Genomic DNA, 20,808 nt, shown 5'->3' with positions numbered 1-20,808 from the left:
GTATCAGGAAACTCAGGTTTTGCTATTGTTTCTACAGCTTTGTTACTTTTAACTGCAATCACAGATGTGCAATGAACAAGTGATTTGGAAAAGGAACAGAAATGTAACCAGGAAGACATCTGCCCTGTTTGCTAAAGGGCTATTGAATTTAATAATGACTCATGGCCAAGAAATGTCACAAAAGTGAAATTATCATGGGCAATTTATGCACGTATTTAGACAAACTGATAACACTCCCATAGCAAAGCCAGGATACCAGTCTCAGAATCTTAAGAATTTTCCTTCTCTGGGTTATGTTGAATTTTTTAAGCAAGATCAAGAAACTGCATAAAACAACATGCAGGAATGGGAGAAATAGTTTCTTAGGAGTGTCTTTAGCAATTTATCATAACAATATTCAAATTATCCCTGGCCTTATTCTGCTCTTAGCTATACAGCCTTTATGCTGCTCTAGACACTGACTTCAATAATATTCCTACTGCTTTGTAACAAAAGGAGGAGACTAGGAACTAGGCACAAATGTTAATGAAGGTATTTAAATAAATTCTGACATTAGGAACAGGGAAAAACTACATTACTCAGCCATACTCAGAAGAAAAATCCTCCTGGCACTTCCAAAGAAGAATGGTCTGTCCATTTATTACAAACACTGTGCTCTGTAGGAAAAGGGCAGTACGAAGCCCAAACCAGTAAGTTTTAAAAAGCATGTTCATCATTGGTATTGATTGGAGATGCGTCATTGCTGCATTAAAGCTACTCCCAATCTCCAAAATACCGTAACAAGAAACCTAACAAGTTACCAAATAAGGGACAGTTTAAAATGTAACTTGAAATTAAGTTGCAGAGTTAGCAGTAAGGAATGAGTTCAAGTATGCTGCCTGGTCAAAACAGAGCAAAAGACCACAAAGACTGTTTTAATTCCCAGTATATATTAATGTGAAGGGGAATGCTGTTGAAAAATAATTATTGACTAACATAGGGTCAGTTTTTCTAGACTGAGCATCAGGGTACCCACAGCAAAATACAGAAATACGGCAGAAAACTGGAATACTGCACCTGCAAGAATCAAGCAATTGAAAGCTTTAACTGACAAAGTTTACTTTGCAACTGTATCTCTATTCATCCAAGTATCCCTGAAGCATCTGACAAATTCCTTCAGAGATGAGATACCACGTCCATCGTAAGGCTAAACACCCCCTTATTTTCAGAAAAGTAAATTCAATCAAGATTAAAGCTGGCCCTCTACGCTGCAGCCATGAGGAAGGAGGGAAATAAAAAAAATAATTAAAAAACCATCACACTGCATGAATACTGTGAGAATCTCTTTGGCACGTGTAAAGGCTTATGTTCACGTATTTAAGTAAACGTCTATTTGACAATCACTGAAATATTTGCACCATTAAAAAGTTTGAGGCAACTTCTTGCTTCCTTCCTTCCCTCCCCTCAATTAGGCTTTTCCCACACGTAACAAACTTTACCCTTTGTTACACCTAGGGATGGCTTTGTTGGACTTACTGACAGTATTGTTACTGGCTACCTTTGAGAACACACTTGTACCCTAAGGCACACCAGTGGCTGCTACACCACAGCTGCTGAGGGAGCTGCTCTCTCCCTCTCCTTATGCTGAGCAGTGTGTAGCATCCCAGTATTCTCCAAGGCACAGCTCTGGAAAGCCACTCTGGAGCTTTCCAGCCGACAGGCAGATCATAGAATCACAGAATGGTTTGGGTTGGAAGGGACCTTAAAGATCATCTAGTTCCAACCCCCTGCCCTGGGCAGGGACACCTCCCACCAGACCAGGCTGCCCAAAGCCCCGTCCAGCCTGGCCTTGGACACTCCCAAGGACAACAGCACAGAAAAACAGATGACTGTACCAAAGGTCTTAATGACTTTCTCCACTCTTTCAGGCAAGGAAATCGCATCCTGGCAATTAATGAGCAGAATATTTGATGGTACCACAACAGTTTAGTTTAGTATTTTCTAGGGCAGGCTTCCATTACAGAAACAATGGATTATACCAAAATTAAAAAGGACATAGCCCAGAGTCTTAAATGGTTTAAGATACAGAAATATCCTCTGCCGCAAGAACAGCTAAAGTTTCTACCATCTTGATCAACGTTCACCCTACTTCATAACCTCACCGGGATCAATCAAGTCTGTCAAATTGCACTGAAGCACAGGGACACAGTGTCCTCAAGACTGACTCAATTTTTAATAAAGATTTAACAGTTCTTATAGACCCTCTTGTTACAAATATGTGTATTTCAAGAGAGTCTGAATCCACCTTTATTTTGATAACAAATACCTGTATTTTTTAGCACGTTTAAGCAAAAAGGCAGATTTTGCACTTGTGCATTTTCCTTCACAAACAGAACAAAATTCATGTATCAGATAAACAAAAAATGCACAGACACAGTTTCCAAAAAATGATCTGCTAATAAGCAGTCTCATCGTCAGCTCTCTTCATTAGCCAGTTCAAGCATTAGAGATAACGCATGTTTAGACAACTTGACCTACAACGGGTTATGTTTATTGTCCTTCCTACCACCTCTCCAGTGATAATCCAGTGGTAGAAATGAACCACTAGCAAAATGTACCATTGCTGAATGAAAGATTTGGGATCCAGCTCCCTACTCACCTGATTCTGCAGCTCTCTACCACATTTAAATAAAGCAGCTAGCAGTAACGTCTCTGGTAAAATTATTGATTAGAACAGTATATTTTGCTTGGTTACAACAAAACTGTTTTTCACTAGAATCTTAGAGCAGGCAGGCACAGCAAATATGAAAGTGAAGGAAACCCTTTAAATGATCAAAAGAATGTTAAAAGTGTTCTCACTGGCAGTGGAATTGCAAAAAGCCAATTATTAACAAGCAAAGATCTACGGTAGGCTTTCTCAGCAGGTAATGTACTCGTAACCCATGGACTGAAACTGTCACTGAACATTGACCAATAATGGTAATGTTGAGAGAAAACGATGAAGTCAGCACTGAAGTTAGGACACTGATTTGCCTCAAGACTGGACCATCTAGAGACCTAGTTTGACCTCTCATGGCCTTCAGCATGAACACAAAGAACCAAATACCAACATTGCAATCTGCACCTGCAATACAGATGAGAAAATGCAGCATGCATTTGAGTAACAATATTTTAATAGTGGAAATATTCCTCAAGTTCATCTGTAGTTAGAAAAAATAACGATTTAGGGAAGATTTTTTTAGTTTTATATTTCACTCGCATGACTGATTTTCTATTTCCTTTATTTGTCTATCTATCATATCCATGGAATGATAAACACCGTCCAAACAGCTGAGCCTTCACCACATGCCCTCAAATAGTTCTGTCTTGTTATGGCTCCAGCTAGTCAAGTTATTTTCAGCAAAGGTCATCAAGTTCCGGAGTCCATTAGAAAGCAAGAAAAACAAAAAAATCCCCATATTTGTCAGTGTTATATCTATTGCAGCTGTCAAGGCACAATTATTCTAAAAACATATTTGACGAGCAGCCTGAATTGAAGTATCAAGATAGGTCCATTCTTACAGAGAAACAGATTTTTGTTTTTTTTGTTATAGCTTGTTATCCTTTTCTCTTTCTGTAAATCCATATCCATAGCTACATCTATACCTTAATTCAGAAACCAGAATTCAGAAAATGAGGTAATTCTCATGCAGGTCATTATGGCCAGAAATAAGCCTATTTATGAAAACCTAAAGATTTGAAATCTGGTTCAAAAGCAGGCCTTTATGGTGCAGATTTTGAGGTACGACACATCAGCTTCATTCTTGGTACTCTGACTGAACCTACACCTTTCTTCCAATTCTGTGCAAATCCACTGTGAAGCTTTACTCAATCACAATTAGTCCAAAACATGTCTGTAAATATGAACTTGGATTTTGAAATGTAATTATGCCTCGTACATTGCCTAGAAAAAAAAATTAAGTGCTGTATTTTTTCCACATAAAATGTTTGGAATGAATAGTAAAAACAAAACCCTCCTAGCTTCACTTGATAAATATACCTTGGGCTGACCCTGTAGGGACAGAGAGAGCGGTTTAAATTCCTTGTTTATAACAGACACAGAAGAGGCCACGGCCAGACTGGAACCCCATGAGGTCTCCTCTCAGGAGACAGTGCTTTGCCAGCAGAGAAGTGCCTGTCTCAAACCGACTAAAGCGTTTTCACATAGACCAAATTGCTATGCTATCGTAAAACCCGTGTGATCATTACCTGCCTGGATTAGATTGAAACTACCAACCTAGGCCTATAAGATGTTATTATCTATTTTTTGGCCTGATCGCTTCCCACACATTGTTTACAGTCAAAACATTTATTAATTAAAATGCAGCAATCTATGCTTAGTAATTCCCTTACTCTCTAATTCAAAGTAACATGATTTATCATTCCACTCTGGAACAGAACAATTCCACGATACATTACATGCAAACATTATACAGAAAACAATCACATAGTGACTTTTATCAGTGTCAGTGTGAAAGGCAATGACATTTAGCCAATAAACAGCATAAAAATGGAAGATGCTGTCAAAGAAGTGACTGAAAACCTAAAGTTTGACATGTCACAGTTCATGTTAGATGCACAGCTGTATCTGAAGGGCCAAGCCAGCTACTGTGGTCTAACCTGAATGGTTTTACACTGAACTTCGAGCTTGTTTTCTTTATTTGTTGACTTGCCTGAAGCAGGGCAGTAATTCCCGGCACTGGAACAGGTTGCCCAGAGAAGCTGTGGATTTCCCCTCCCTGGAGGGGTTCAAGGCCAGGCTGGACGGGGCTTGGAGCAACCTGGTCTGGTGGGAGGTGTCCCTGCCCAGGGCAGGGGGTTGGAACGAGATGATCTTTAAGGTCCCTTCCAACTCTAAGTATTCCATGGTTCTATGATTTGCATGGTTATGCTAGCAATTTTGGTATTGATTATTAGCACTAGGTAGCACTCAGTGCAGGGCTACCATCACTGCTTTATTACACTCGGTACCGTCTGAACAAGAGCACACCAGTTTCCTTTGTTCATCACCTTTATAGCAGTGACAGACAGGATGGACTTTTCCTTAATTGTGTATTACTACAAATTGCCAGGAATAACTACTATCAGTTTCATATAAGGGATATGAAAATTTCCATATCATTTGAATAACTAAGCCAGAATCAATACATTTCCATTGACTTAGAAGTGCATTTAGGAGATATTATCATGGTTGCTCATTACAAAATTTAATGAAAAGTTAATCCATGCAATCATCTTTTTTTCCTCACTTGAGGAAGAGAGTTATTGCTGTGAGTTTTCAGAAAGGAATTTACAAGTGTTAAGTGTTACAGTGTGTAACTCATGCAACAACTGTGAAATTGCACAGGGATGGCAACAGCGAATGAACTATACGTCAAACATGCTTAAAATACTGTAGTTACAAAGGGAAAACAGGGAGATTTACACACAGAAAGGTTATTGCCAGAAAAATCAATGAATAGATGAGGTGCATGCACTTCATGGGGGATGTTGCATTTTTAATTCTGTTGAGATTTCCTCTCCTGTTAGCTGTAGAACACAACCCACCACTACTGCAGCTGGTAACACACTTGGATATATCAACTTCATGTAATTCAAATAGATACACGAGAGCACCAAGCGTGAAACTGAAAGGGGCAGGAAACGAACAAAAACTGAATATAAGAACTCCATCAGTCCAACAACACACAAAGTACCATTCAGTGCCTACTGTGCCAGAACATGAGGTGTTACTTACGAAAAATACAGGCTTCTACATTTATTAAGTGGTTCATTACAATATTAATTGAGTTGTATAACAGATGTGAAAGATGTTCTCTTTGCAGAAAGAGACACTCATTTTAAAACCTGCCTCATTTTTATTTGGCGAGGAGCACCTCATCAAGGAAAGTGCATCTTTGACTGTGGAAACAAAATCAATCCTGAAAACTCAAAAGAAAAACAAATGTAGAATTTCTTAATCAGTCTAAACTTTTTTCTCAATCTAAATGTGGCAATCTGCAAAAGTCTAAAGACAGTATTTTGAGTTTGTACAAAACAAGGGAATAACATTTAAAATAACTTAAAACACTTACACTACCTATCACCTAATGTGATTCTCTCCCAACAAACATTTTGTCCATGTCCTATTGATTTCTTCAGTTTTTGTTCATCCTCGAAGATCAGACTAACCATTAGGTCATGTAATTTGCGACCAGATAGGTAGACAAGAGTTTGTAACACTGGAGTATTCTGCAAGTATACTGCAAGTAGAAGCTGTTTGTGACAGTTCAGTAGGCCCAGACATGTACAAGAATCTTCTAAAGCCTTAAGAATAAGAACAACCTTTGTCCAGGTCACTCTGATTTGCCGGATAATTGACAGACAAGTTACAAAAATTCAATGAACAAACACGTTGTAATAAGTAGTTCAACCAGCTGACTCAAAGGTCTTTCAAACTTGCACTGTTGTGTTTGCCGGCCTGTAAAGGACTTGCTCAAAGAGCCCAGATTTCCACTGGAAACAGTTCTCCAACTCTAAATAAATGTTTTGGTCAAGCAAATACTATTGCTAAGAATGGAACAGACTTCAAAATTTAGAGCTTTATTTTGACACTACTGCTTTTCATTGTACCTGGACCCAAGGAATACAAAGATTGGAAAATTTAACAAAAGCGTGCTCCTTACCAAGGTCACATAATTACAGTATTTTCAAGCTGAAATAAGTTGACAGATTTTGTTCAAATTCTGATTAGAAGCCAGCTCTTGGTTCATTTCAGCTATTCTACCCATTCCTTATTACTACTATATGTATTTTAATACGCATCTAGGCAGACGCAAATGTTTCTTGACCGATCATTTGGTTTTCCAGCAAATATTTGGCACATCTCACCGCAGAAATCTACGCACTGCAAGTCATTTGGATGAGAATTCCAAGATCACAGGAAGACAGATCAACACCATGCTGACCTGCCGCCTGTCACTTAAGTGTTTTGCTAGAAAACCACCACGCAGTCAGCTGCTACAAAGCAAACCACACAATTATTTCCAATTAAGTGGATTTATCTTTATCCTATTTACATAAAGGAGGGAAATCCAGATAGGGGTGGGGAGGTTGGTGTATAGCAACCTTTGACTCTAGCATATACAAACTTCACAGGACATCAGGTTCTGGAGTTCAAAGTAATTCAGTATAGCCCATTTGCAGTACATATATACACTCTTTAGGCATTCAGACATTTTTTGAGCCTTTCAACTCCAACTTTTTTTTTATTTTTTTATTGTTTTTTAAAAAATGGGCAGCTGATGATGGCACTTTTCAGAAGCATCATCCTTAAGATGAAACAGAATTCCAGTTCAAACAGTAAATTAAATTGTACATCTGGTCACTTTTAATAAAGCACCTTTCATTTAATGCAAAGTCATTACTGTAAAATGCTTTCTGTGAATCTATGACTGTTAGCTACTCCAAGAAGTATCAGTATGAAACGGTGATCTAGCTTTAAACATTCCGGTCTTCCATTGCAGGAAGGCTTCTAGGAACCTGTCTGCAGATACAGTTGGGATGTAATTTAAGGAAGATTTTTCAAAAGCTCTCAATATTAGCTTAATTCTGCCTCCAGAAGTCTGAAGTCTTTGTTAATCACTGTTTCTGTCACAGGCAAAAGCAGAGTTTTTCAGTACATCAGAATGTGCCCAGACTTTAAGCCACAGAATCTAAGTTTTTTATTTAACACGCACATTTCATATCCTCATTTTTAATGAAGTGTTATATAAGTTTTATCCTGACTTTTAAACTGCTACTTTGGGCCTGAGCTGTAACATTACAAAAATCAGCCATCATCTTCCCTTTGCTTTGTGCAGGACCCGGAGGGGAAGCAGAAACAAAAAAGGTGATTTTACACCATTTGGAGATCCAACGGACCTCTGACAGCAAGTTCCAGCTGCCCTTATGTGCCTAACCATCACCCTGGAAAGGCCAACTAGCTAATTCTATATATTGAAGGCTATGAAAACTCTTGAAAAATTCCTTCCACTGCTAAGAACTCGACTGTACTGAAAGACTAAGTGTTATCAAGACTGAGGAACTGGCTCTCCAAATCAACTGTCCCTTCATATGAGCAACATAGCTTATCTTCCCATTCTCGCCTCCTCTGCTTCCTTCCCTCTCAGGAAGGAAATAAGATAATAGGATCTTATTAGATAAATACTAATTATCTCCGCTGTCCTCACTTCTACTTCCGAGAAGAAATCTGCTGCTTTCCAGAAGATCCAGAGATGTGACAGATATTCAGGGTCACACATACAGTTCTGCTGCGTCCAGTCGCAGCTCACCTCTTAGTTCATTTGGATCTATTGAGATGAATCCCACGAGTGAGTGAATCCTACACAGGTGCCTCATGGAGCACTTCTGATATTGAGAGACTTCTTGAACAGACTTTTAGCTTCAAAAGGATGGAGTCACTACTACTTTTGTCACCTGTTGGTGACAAACACGGACTAGGAAGATATGCATGTTAAGAGTCTCCTTTGCACCAGGTTATTTCCGTTTTAAATGCATTTACACTGTATGATTTTTTTATAGGGAACTAAAAAACCTTTCTGCAGAACAAGTCATTAGGAGTCTCAAGTGTGGAAGCAGCCTAAGTGCTCAAGTTGCCTCCAGCTGTAAAGACAACACAGCCTTCTAAACAGCATTAAACATTTAGGGACATAAGCCACTAATGAAACACACTAATTCTTAAGCCACTAATATACGGAGACGAATGCAGTCTTACATACAAACATAAGCAGGTAATGCCTTATGTGAGCCACCCTGAAAACAGATTAAAGCATACTTATTAGATGTATGGTTAAGTGCTTACTTAGGAAGAGATGGTACATAAGCAATGCTTTTCTCTTTAAAGTAGAAGCACACAGGTGGCCAAAAAGGAAAACCCTCTACTACGTATCATGCAACTTTATTACCAAATCGGTCTTTTTCAAACTCAAACACAAGTCAGAGTCAAATGAAACTCTAAACTCGAGGCAGAAGTGAAAATTACACTACTCCTGTGTGTTTCATATGCAAAAAATACCTGCTTTTGGCTGCCAACTTTTACATTACTATTATTTTTTAAAGATGGAAAATAAGTACTTTTGAGGTTGGAGAATATGAAAAACATTGGTCTCAAAAGACAGGGTTTTTTTTAGAAAGGTTCAGCAACTAAAAGCTTGGACATCACAGTTAAAAATAGTAATCCTGAGAGAAGATGCTCGTTGCTATACTTGATTATTAATGAAGTGATTAATTTTACCCTCTTCCCCCAAACCACAGGTCAGTGAGGATGAGCAAAGGCTACTGTGAGAATCTGGGAATGCTGCCATTCCCTAGTTCCTTTGGATCTATCAGGTCAGAGCACAGCCTAAGCCCCGGAGCCAATAAAGAGGCATTGCCACCTCACTGCAGATAGAACCCAACCAGGATGCCGCAAAAATTGCATCCCTCTAAAACAGCTAATTACATACAGAATCACATCACAAACTTTCCAGAGCTATCCATTGCCATCTGAGAACAGTGTAGTCCAAACTCATAGGTCTTGCATGAGAATACACGTGCTCTCAGCACCTCCAATCTGGCATATCCCCAGCCCGAGGCTGATGCAAGGAACAGGCACCTGCAATGGTTGAACTTGATGATCGTAAAGGTCTCTTCCAACTGTAAAGATTCTATGATTGTCTTTCACTCAGTTTAATTTTCTCCATCACCAGGTCTTATTCTCCAGTTTTCAAAACACTTTTCTCTTCTCTGGCATTGTCACATATTAAACCCATGCAGTTTCAACACGTTACTATGATTTGCTGATATAATCTTGTCACTTTGGTGCTCATGGACCAGAATCCCATACAGAACACATACCATAAAACCCTGTTGCCATCAATAAGTGAATTGACCTTAGACCACACAGGGGAGGCAACCTTGACATATCGTATTTAAATAGTATATTCATTTTGTAACTAAATAGTATATTAATTTAAGAACTTTATCAGCATCAAGCTCTTGACAAGAAATCCAAGCTATCATGATCTATTGTTTCTCAAAGTAACAGTTTGGTAATATCACACATTGTTTGGAGAACACTTATACTGGCAAGAAGGAAACATTTTCTGAGACACTCTGATCAAATAATTCCACCATAAAATGCTTATAGATACATTTGCCTCCCACCCCTCTATTTGAGCTCGCAAAGGCCGTAAGGAGGGAGCAAGTTTATTTATGTAATGTGAATCGTTCTGAGTGAGCCTTTATTCCTAACACACAAAGGATTACGAACAATGGTGTTAGGCCATTCCAGACTTAATGGGTTCCCTAGGACCATATCGTTAAGTAAAATGAAAAATCTAAATAAGAAAGTTTATTTTTTTCAATGTATTTGACACCACCTTTGGGAAGTGAACAAAGACACACTGTCAAAAGCAGAAACCTGCACAAAATGTTACTGTTTGTTCCCCGTGAATGCAGAGGTACACTTACTCAAAGAAAGAAATTTCACTGCTCTCCTGAGATTTCCTCCCTTTAGTTGAATTAAGTGCCAAGTTCACTCAGCTCAAGTTTGGGTTGTGTTAGCATGCCAGATACAAGTTCCTGTAAGTCAGGTCTATTAGTCAAAAATTAAGTGCCAAGCAAAAACTTGGTCTGACATAGGAAGTTCAAAGTTACATGAATTTAAAAAATAACCATTAATAGACCATCCCTGTCCCTTACTTTACACAATTCAAGCACTGCTTTTAATTGAAAATACTTGGTAAATATTTTGTCTATTATGCAGCCTAATTTTGTGTAATTTCACCTCCAGCTATGTCTTTTGGACACGTTAAGGGATTGCAAATTTCTACATTGCTCAAACAGTAACCACAGTGTGGCCTCCATAGTGTCCTAAGTTCTTTCAGAAGCTTCAGCTTCTTCTGAAGTAAGCCTTAGGTGATAAATTCTTTTTATCTGAAAAACCATCAGTGTAAGACAAGTATTCAGTAGAGCATGGTCAAAAGAATTTAGGAAGTACAAGGACAGGGTGACTGATCTGCAGGACCAGGGAGGCAGCTTTATATGAAACAGTAAAACTGGAATAGGGAAAATCTTAAACCAAAAGGAATATAATTTAATTAAAAATGAGAGGGGAAAAAGAACAGAAACTGTCTCATTTGGAACACAGTATGCCTGGTACTGAAATACCCATGGTTTCAAGTGGATACCTACATTACACTATCAATATCTGCCATTGTAAGGAAGAACAAACAGAATTAGATGCATGATTCTCAAATATCAGAATAAAACGTGACTGAAAACATTACAGCTGAACGAGATTTGGTTTTACTTTTTCTGAAAAACAGTTAAAGTCCTGATTTCTACGCTAAATTCTGTATTTTTAACAAAAGGATATGCTATATGAAATGTATACATAGACTTCAGATTTTCTCTTTTTATCCAAAAATAAGCTGGAAAGCTTCTTACTAAAATTCAAATGAATTGGAAAGCCCCCAAACAGCTTTTATGTAAAGGCACTGATCTATTTTTTTTTTTCCTATGAAAATATAATGCATAACTACTGCTTCACATTAAATGTACAACAGCTTTTAAATACGACTTGGGTTTTCATTACATTTTTGTATTATATTTCAATATATTTTTTAAATAAACTCAACTTAGGACTATAGCAAAGCCTGCACAATGAGCTATGCAGAACCAGGGCATGCAGTACATAAGTGCACAGTAATTGTGGTAAGGCAAAGCGCCACAGCGTTTGTGATCAGATGGACCGGGTACATATGGGCTGCCATTTAATGCGTAGCCAATCACTTAGAAAAGCCACAGCACTGAGTAGAAGTCTTTTGCTCTTCAAAGATTTTCTTCATTTTAATCACAATAAAGAATAAAAATAGAAAGTAGAGGACAAAACTTTCTTTTCTTTGAGTTGTACTCAGTTAACACTTCATAATCAAAGAAAAAACCCATTTGTTTCAAGCAGTAAAATCAAAACCTGAAGAAACTGTAAGCCACAAATATCTTGACTAGAACTGTTACAGAATTATATTATCAAATTAAAGACTACTGACAAGCATGCTTACTGTCCTATGAAACAGGCACATCAGCAAGAAAAATACACTGTTGCATCAATAACATGAACCTATTTTATCGACACAAGATGAAACCAGCAGCGAGACCTGAATGAATTGCTGGCAAAGTTTATTTTTAAACTCTGACTTGACACAGAATATACTTTGTAATGTAAATTCTGAAGTTAATTCATTAAATTCAGAACATTCAAACACGTAAATAATTTAAAGACAGAACAATCACCAGTTTTGCTTTAAAACATTTCATTATTTCATTATGGCAAACTTAGAAAAAACTACTAAACAATTACAACTCTGCTTATACCAAAGTATAATACAGAATCATAGGTACTATTTTGAAGTTTGCAAAAGCAGCATGGTTAATGCCTTTGCAGATTAGTCTTCATACAGAGTATGCAGCAGAACTACTAGCAAACAGAAGCTGCTTTTCTCTGAACACTAATTAGAAACTCAAGAATGCAAGTCATAAGGGCAGGAAGAAAGACAAATCTGTAAGAAAAATATGACTTACCAGACAGAGGAGTTTAGCTGTGTCTCAAATGCAGAAGAACAACTTTCTGTATATGCAGATCTTGTTTATTTAGCCCTTTATGAAGGTTTCTCTCAAGAAATTAATTTAACTCACATGCAAGAGTCTGCGAAAGAAAAAGAGAAAGAATCTGAACTGCTGGCCGATGTTTTTGTTCTAAGCACATTTGAGCTATTTTCAGCAGCAATGGGCTTGCCTACAATCAAAATGAAAATGCAATACAGAATAACCAGCCTCCCAACCCAAGCTGAAAAAAAAAAAATTAAAAAAAAAAACAATCAGGAAATCCATAGCAAAAAAGCTTTGTTCATTGTCCAAATTTTTATTTAAAGAAACAGAAAGAGCAGGGAGCAAGCTCTGTGGATGATGAATGAAAATACTGTTAAAAGGAAATCTGGGAACTTGAAGACTATTACCTGTATCTCAGGAAATGAGCCAGCACGGATATTTTCTATATGAAAAACAGGTTTTGAGTTTAGTCATCTCTGAAGATGCTTTGCCTTTACACAAGGGCTCATCTGAGATGGAAATACTTCTATTTGCATTTAAGTGCATCCTATCTGGCTGGTATACACATCTGAGGACAGGACAAATCAGTTTACCAAGGCTGAAGCCAGTAATTTGTTTCTAGTTTGGATCTAAAGTCTCCTGTTTCAGCACCAGGACTATTTTGGAAGCTTAGTGACCCAAAGCTGCTGGCACTCCATTTCTTCCACCAGGGCCATTGAATGACATGATAAAGATCTCCCTGCCTTCTTCTGCCACATCCCCGACTGCCATTGAATGACATGATAAAGATCTCCCTGCCTTCTTCTGCCACATCTCCGACCCTCCCATGATGTAAAAATGCTGGTGAATGTAAAGTAACAATACAAATTAATGACCATAGGAAAAGACCCCAAACCATCGTGATGGGTCCAAAAATGCTAAATACTTTGATGTTTCAGACAACACAGGTAAGTTAAGTCAGTGGAAAATCACCACTGTTATTTAACTTTCTGCAGCTTCTTCTGGTACAGGAAGAGGCTTCCAAGATGTCCCTCTACATATCTCAGCAATTCTGACAGACACAACTTCCTTTGCTTCACCAAAACAACTTTTCACCTGTGTCCACACTGTTAGGTACTGCCACTGAAAAACTTGCTACTTTTGTTCAAGGTATGAGATTTGAAGATACTCTCTACTAAAAACCTAAAAGAGAATGGCGTGGTGGCATTACTAAATGTTTCAATAACTATTAAATTTCCAATCAAGCCTACTTAAGCACACTCATTTGAAAATGTTTTAGAACGCCATGGGTCACCTTAATTGCTGATTTATTTGTGAACAGTAACTATTTGAAAGTTACACTGACATATGAAACAGGATGCCAGACACACAAGCTATTTAGTAAACTATTAAAATAGTAAAGCAATGCTCATTGTTAATAACGGACACAAAAAGCTTATTTGTTCCTGAAGACACATATAAAAACGATTAGCTATAATACACTTATAACAATAATGAAAAAGCTGCCAAGTGTGAAAATATAGCACAAATTCTTTCTGGATTAGCTCAAAAGCATCCCTTCCATTTGATCCCAACTATTTTTAGTGTTACTGTAGTTAAAAGCAGCTACAACAAAAAAACACAACCCCATAAATTCTAACTACCAACCCTTTAAATTAGTCATTGCTGCTGCTTCTTTCCAAATGGCTAGTTTAAGGCTATTACTTTACCACAAAACTAGTTCATAAAAGTTAAAAAGCTCAGTTTAAATTTAACTTAAGATCCATGAACAAAGAGATTTAAGGACTGCAATATCTTAAATTTCAGACAATATTTGACTGTGTGAGTTATAGCCAGCCCGAGAGCTGTAATGGGGAGGAATTTATTCAGGGTGAGACAAGAAGAAACAAGAAGCAAACAAAACTGGTAATACAGTTAGAGAGACTGTTTCCCACCCTCATTGGCTTTTGTCAGGGATTGCTTTTGGCAGCCTCATGTTCCTCACCCTGTGGATTTTTGGGGAGGTCTCGCTAATTTCTAGATGGGCAGTAAGTGGACATCCACGTACAGGTCCAGAACCTAATCCATATGGGTAAGTGGTTGTTTATTATTATTATTATTAAAACAAAACAGTAATCAAAAGCCAGTACTGTAGTGGGTGATGAATTAAAACTCAACCAGCTGACGGTATAAGAACTTACATAGAATTAAGTGGGTACAAGGAACTTCACACAGAGGACTTGTTGGATTCGTTCTTGCTTTCACATACCTCTGAGCATTGTGTCTATACCAATAAACCTTAAAATTTTCTACTACAGAATGATTTTTATTTCAGCAGTAAAAAACTTGATTTGCCACATTGTAAAACAATTTTTGAATTAGGGTCTCATCTCCCAGGCAACAGGCAATAGGACAAGAGGAAACAGCCTCAAGTTGTGCCAGGGAAGGTTTAGACTGGGTATTAGGAAAAATTTTTACACTGAAAGGGTTATTAAGCATTGGAACAGGCTGCCCAGGGAGGTGGTGGAGTCCCCATCCCTGGAAGTATTTAAAAGATGGGTAGACATAGTGCTTAGAGATACGGTTTAGTGAGGGTTTTTGTCAGAGTTAGGATGATGGTTGGACTAGATGATCTGAAAGGTCCCTTCCAACCTAGGTTATTCTATGATTCTATGTATATACTATGCAAATATGAAGAGAAAATATTAGCAGTATCAGTTTACTACTGAAGTAATACAATACAAGATGCTTTGCAGCACAGCATTTCTTTTCTGAAGCATTTTCTCAGAAGGCACATTTACCATTAGCTGATCGACCATCAGTGCTTAACCCATTTTGGTACCTTGTTTCTTCATATACTTTCTGCAACTGTGTTTTTGTAAATAAACAATTTACCTATTCGTATTTATAGCATTTACTAAACGTGACAAAAGCACTGTTTCGGTATATACTGACATGTGCTTTAACTATTAGATATAAATTAGATGATCTTCATCTACAGGAAACATTAGAAGCCATAAATACCATACATACCACATAGGTCTCAAAGAAATGTCTCCGTATGTTTATTAGTAAACCAGACAAATACGTCACTACTACCAAGATTACCACCTTATATTTTCCGAGACTGATGATAACTGTATCTCCCATTTTGTGGCTATCAGCAACACTAAAATCAAGCATATAATTTCTTCAGTGGCACACTGCAGTGGGATTTAATCAATGGTTGGTATTAAGCAGTTCAAACATGACCAAGTGTACAGTTCACGCTGCTAATGTAGGTGCTTGGTGCAAGTCTCCAAGAGCTCCATGACCAGATGCTACAGGACAGTTCTGTTAAACCAGAAGAAAGAATTTTGATAGATAAGAGATATGGAAAATTGTTCAACATGCTAACAGACCAAAGAGCTGAGTACCTGCTCCACTGCACACATTCATATAAAGGAAATCTCAACTTTTACAGACCTAACCTTTCAAATGCAGTTGAGTCACTGAATCTTCACATGGAATGGGTAAAGAAGAATCCGCCTTTTGAGACGTCTCCCTGTGCACATTTCGAGCTATGCAGATGAACACTGTACAACCAGGTGTAATGACTTTTTTTCTTTGTATTATTCTATACATGTGTCTATTCAGATCTTTTAACAGCAGTGGAATACCTTCTAGTAACATGATAACATGTCTAAATGAACTGCATGTTACCTACCCCAGGAAGAAACAAGTAGTATGGATAAGATTATTTTTTTATTATTATTTTTTTCCAAATAACCACGTTTCTTGAATTTGAACTGGACTATGCCAGATAACATTAAATGCATTTAACATTAGAGAATGCAAGCACAACACGTGCGCTGTGCATTTGCAGAAGTCTCTTAAGAGAGTTCATTCCTAGAACTGACCATTTCAATCTCTGAAATGAGTATTTCCCAGATTGCAGGAAAAAAAAAAAAATCTGCAGAAGGACAGAGCGAAGCTATCAAAAACATGCTTTGTCCTGGACTTCAGCTAGTCTTGCAAATGTCTTAGACATGTATGATCCTGAAGGATCTTATAAACAAGAATGAACCTTTTTTCAATGTCTCAGGTGTGCTTTCAGCAGCTTCCACTGTTTAAAAGCAATGGAGCTATGATGAAGCGTGGACATTCACCTGGACAGGATGGAATACCTAGTTACACGCAGATCATATAAACCATTACTTGTGGTTTTTCCTACATAATGAAAAATAAACGAAAACCGCATGGACACAGATTAACTGACCCTACAGCCAAGGATGCCTGTCTTCAGACAAATGCAGATGCCTCTAAAGCCAGAGGATGAAACCAAATGGGAAAAGATTAATCCCCAGTGACATCAGTTTAATTTCTTAAATTCAGCTAGCCATTAGTAGTTTATGTTTGGCATCATCAGATGAGTGGTAATTGGCCTCCACCTGTGCTCAGTATGAATGTGCTCAGGAATGAAAGGGTGACAATGGCCAAAGGTTGATCAGAACAAGTACCTGAAAAGTCTGTTTCATGAGAATTGGTTTGAGGTTCATTTCTTTGACAGAAAGAGTCAACACCTCACTTAGAACATTTCTGCACTATTTCACTCATATCTGACACAAGATATTTACAATTATCACAAAACTACTAAAAAGTTATTTATTGATGGTCAGTTTATAGTTTTTCTCCTACTTAATGTGTTACAATCAATCGTTATATTTTAGTGTAGGAAACCTGGTATAAATTTTCCACAAATGAGAGCTTCATTTTTATATATAAACTCCTTCAGAAAAGAATAAAGAAAATTTACTTCAGCTCCTTTCTCCTACTCCAAAGTTTCTAGGGCCTCGTTAACCATAAAAGCTTCTTAAAATTCTCACTAGGGCAAAATATGCACTGATCAAAAGTGAGTATAAACTTCCATTAAGTACAATAATCAAGACTTGACTGAGGATTAACAGGTAGGAAATTTTTAGATAGGAAAGCACTACAGCCAGCCTTCTATATTAACAGTTCTTGCCCTCCTGCCTATCATTAAATGCACCTGGCATTATAGCCTGGTTACATCTTAATACATCTTGATGCCCCATGCCATCATGCACGCCTCAGCCTCACGAAGCGGCAGTAGCTTAAGAATTGTCTTATTATAATGACAGCACATATAACAATGACTAAAAATACATATGCAATTTTCTTTAGTTGAATATGTATTAAAAAGGTATTTTGGCAATTTTCTAGACCATCATATGAAAAAGAAGAACTTTTGAAAAACGTTCAACATTAAAAAACCCACATCAACAATAAATCCTGAATTTCAGTCTCTACCACAGTTTCAGATGAGCTACACATTTTAAAAGGTGGATCATCTATTGAAAAAGAAATTGACTCAAGCTTTCAGAATGCAGGATTCAACATTGCAAGAAAGAACACGTAGGCAGCCAAGTTACTGTGATAGTTACATCTGACACTTCTTCCTAACCCTAATTAGGGTTAGGAACCTCAATAAACTACCCATGGTGACAATGTTAAAATACTCCAAAATTTCTTCCAGTGTGGCTACAAAGGAGTATGTATGTATCTTAAGTACGTATATATGTATCTGTCCCAGCACACATAGCAATAGAATCTTTGGTGAAAACGTTTCAAGACGTGGGAAGTTACCTGCATCCCTCAGGGACAATGAATTGTAACCTGCGTGGATAGTACAGAACTGACACACGTAGCATTTATCACTGCTTTGTGGCTTCATAATCCCCATACTGAAGCTCTCATTAGAGAACTCTCATCTTTAACAAAACTTTCAAGGGAGAGTGAAGTTTGTTGACGTCCATACAATGGAATTATTATTTTTTTATTATTGTTATTTTTTTTTATTGGTCTATTACCACATTGGTTTCCTGCAGAAGCAATTCTGTTCTCTGGTATCACCGTATATCCCAAACTAGCTCTCCATATTGAAGAAGCAGAACTCTCCACCCTGCCTAAGAGTTTTTTTCCATCATTTCCTTAAAACAATTAATGGTGGATGGCCTACCTCACTAATATTGGGTATAAAGTTATTAAACTTTTCTCTCCAGGTTTGGTGTAAGAGTGTTCCACCCCTATATAACACATTAGAAAAATTTGGAAACTGGGAAGGAAGACCAAAAAGAGGAAGCTTGGAATTATGTCTTTTTTTGGCTTGTGTTCTGCAGAAAGCAGTTAAGAGCCAGCCAAGAGTTATCAGGCAAGCCCTGATCCAGCAGAGTATCAAAGAAGCCTTCTGAATTTGTTACAGAAGTGTTTTACTGATAACTCACACATTTGAAAGACATGGATCAAGACATCAAGTATGAAGAATCATGCTCTCACTTCATTAACACCAACTGATGTTTGTGCAAAACGGCAGATGCTTGAAGAAGAGCTGCCTCTGCTGTTGTTCTCTAGAACAGCAGATCTGCATTCTCTTTAAAAGACACCATCTGTCTTCAGTTATATTCAGTTCTCATTTTTGACTTTGGAATTTGCTAAGTCTGCTCCTCCCCCCCCCCCCCCCATTTATAACAAAATTTTGTCTGATGGTAGGAAAAAAAAATTATATAAGACTAAAATCCCTGGCCAGATTTTTGTGCAAGAAGTTTTGTAAATAAGCAGCTCTGCTATCACAGCAAACTGAGTTTACTATACAGCTTAAAATTTGCTTTTCAGGAATGTTGATATATCTGAGAACTTTTATAAAAGCTACAAATTGTCACTGACTGTCTTTATGGTTAGACGTTTGTGAAGACATAAAAGGCTTTGATATAGAGTTGGCATCTATGAATTTGTGACCTTCTTTATGCTTCTTTGAGATCTAATATACTAAACCCAAAACACCCTAAGATGCTTGTCAAGACAATACATCACTGGAAAATTAATCTGTTCTCTAAATAGAAGCTGGGAAGACGGCTAGTACCAGATCTTCTGCCAGTCACCTTTGGCAAAACAAGATTCAATTTCACTGCTGCAGATTTAGTTTGATATCTAAGGACTCAAAAACCAATGTTATGTCAGTCACTGAAATGGTTATAATTTTTAGAATGTTTAATAACAGCATTATATACAGAATTCTTTTAAATTTGCAACGCCTTTAACTGAGCAACAAATAAATGCATTAAAACATAAGGAGACTCCCAAGTCTGAAGTGAATTCACATGCATTAAAAAACCAAAACTATTAAAAGCATATTATCTAAAGATTTAGAGTCTCTCAGCGTTGTAACCAATTCCAATACTTTAGGCCAATTTCACAGAACTGGTAGCAAACCATATAACTGCTCTCCTACTGATGTGAAAAGCGACTACAGTCGCTGCAGCTATTGCTATGAAGGTGGACCAAGAGAACGATATGCCTGCTAAGAGCACTATTTTGCTAGTAAAACGAACTTCCTCTGTCCCAAGAGTAAACAGTTAAAAACGTATGGGGAAATAAATACGAAAAGGCCTTTTCAGGAAATGGAGACAGGAGCTCATTGTTTATCTCACTCTTGATACACATCGTTAGTCCATTGTTTCAAGAACTCTGTACAAGGTTATTTGTCTTTCAAACTCATTTGCTGCTAGAAGTTGTTCAACTACTGTTTAACATCATGGGGATTTTTTTGGGAGGGTGCTGGGGGCATTAGGGAGCACAGTTTCCCTAAAAAGCTAAACCTCAGACATGTAAAGAAGCCAGGACTCAAAACCTGCAATGCTCATTGTGACTTACCAACTTAAATGACTGAGTATGTTGAACTAGCTGCTCAAAAGGATTTTTGAGCCCTGTGGAATAATTACTAAATTGGCCAAGAATACAAAAATACAGCATTGTTCACACATTAAGGAAAGTCATAAAATCAAGAGGCTTCTGAGGCAGAATACAGCCGCAGCTGGCACACGAAGAATGCAACATCTGTGATTCCCTGTACAAGGTTGTTTGCGAAACTACACGAGGGATGGAATGGAACACGCTTGTTCCGTGGCCTTCCCTTGTGACGAATAGCAGATATGGGGACGAGATGGTACTACGGAACTGATAAGCGGCCTACACGCTACCCGAGCCAACATTTCGTCGAATGTTGATGAAATGCTGTCCTGTTGTGCGAACTTTGCTCACCACAATGTACCAAAACACACCTCCATCCCGGAGGCTATCCGCCCCCAAGGTGTGAACACTCCTCCTTGAATACATTAATCATAA

At 37.8% G+C, this 20,808-nt stretch overlaps 1 protein-coding gene across 50 annotated transcripts in view; it reads right to left on the bottom strand.

The window, feature by feature from the left end:
• The window catches only part of SORBS2 (sorbin and SH3 domain containing 2), a 190,351-nt gene that overhangs the window by 130,625 nt on the left and 38,918 nt on the right, over positions 1-20,808 (bottom strand). For all 50 annotated transcript variants that reach the window (XM_074588244.1, XM_074588273.1, XM_074588247.1 and 47 more), the window contains exon 2: positions 12,622-12,745. The gene's annotated coding sequence lies outside the window, so the exon portion shown is untranslated. The remainder of the gene's footprint in view (positions 1-12,621; positions 12,746-20,808) is intronic.

The sequence above is a fragment of the Larus michahellis genome, chromosome 5 (genome assembly GCF_964199755.1).
Source record: "Larus michahellis chromosome 5, bLarMic1.1, whole genome shotgun sequence".
Lineage (NCBI taxonomy): Eukaryota > Metazoa > Chordata > Aves > Charadriiformes > Laridae > Larus > Larus michahellis.
This window is presented reverse-complemented; position numbering and strand designations above follow the sequence as displayed.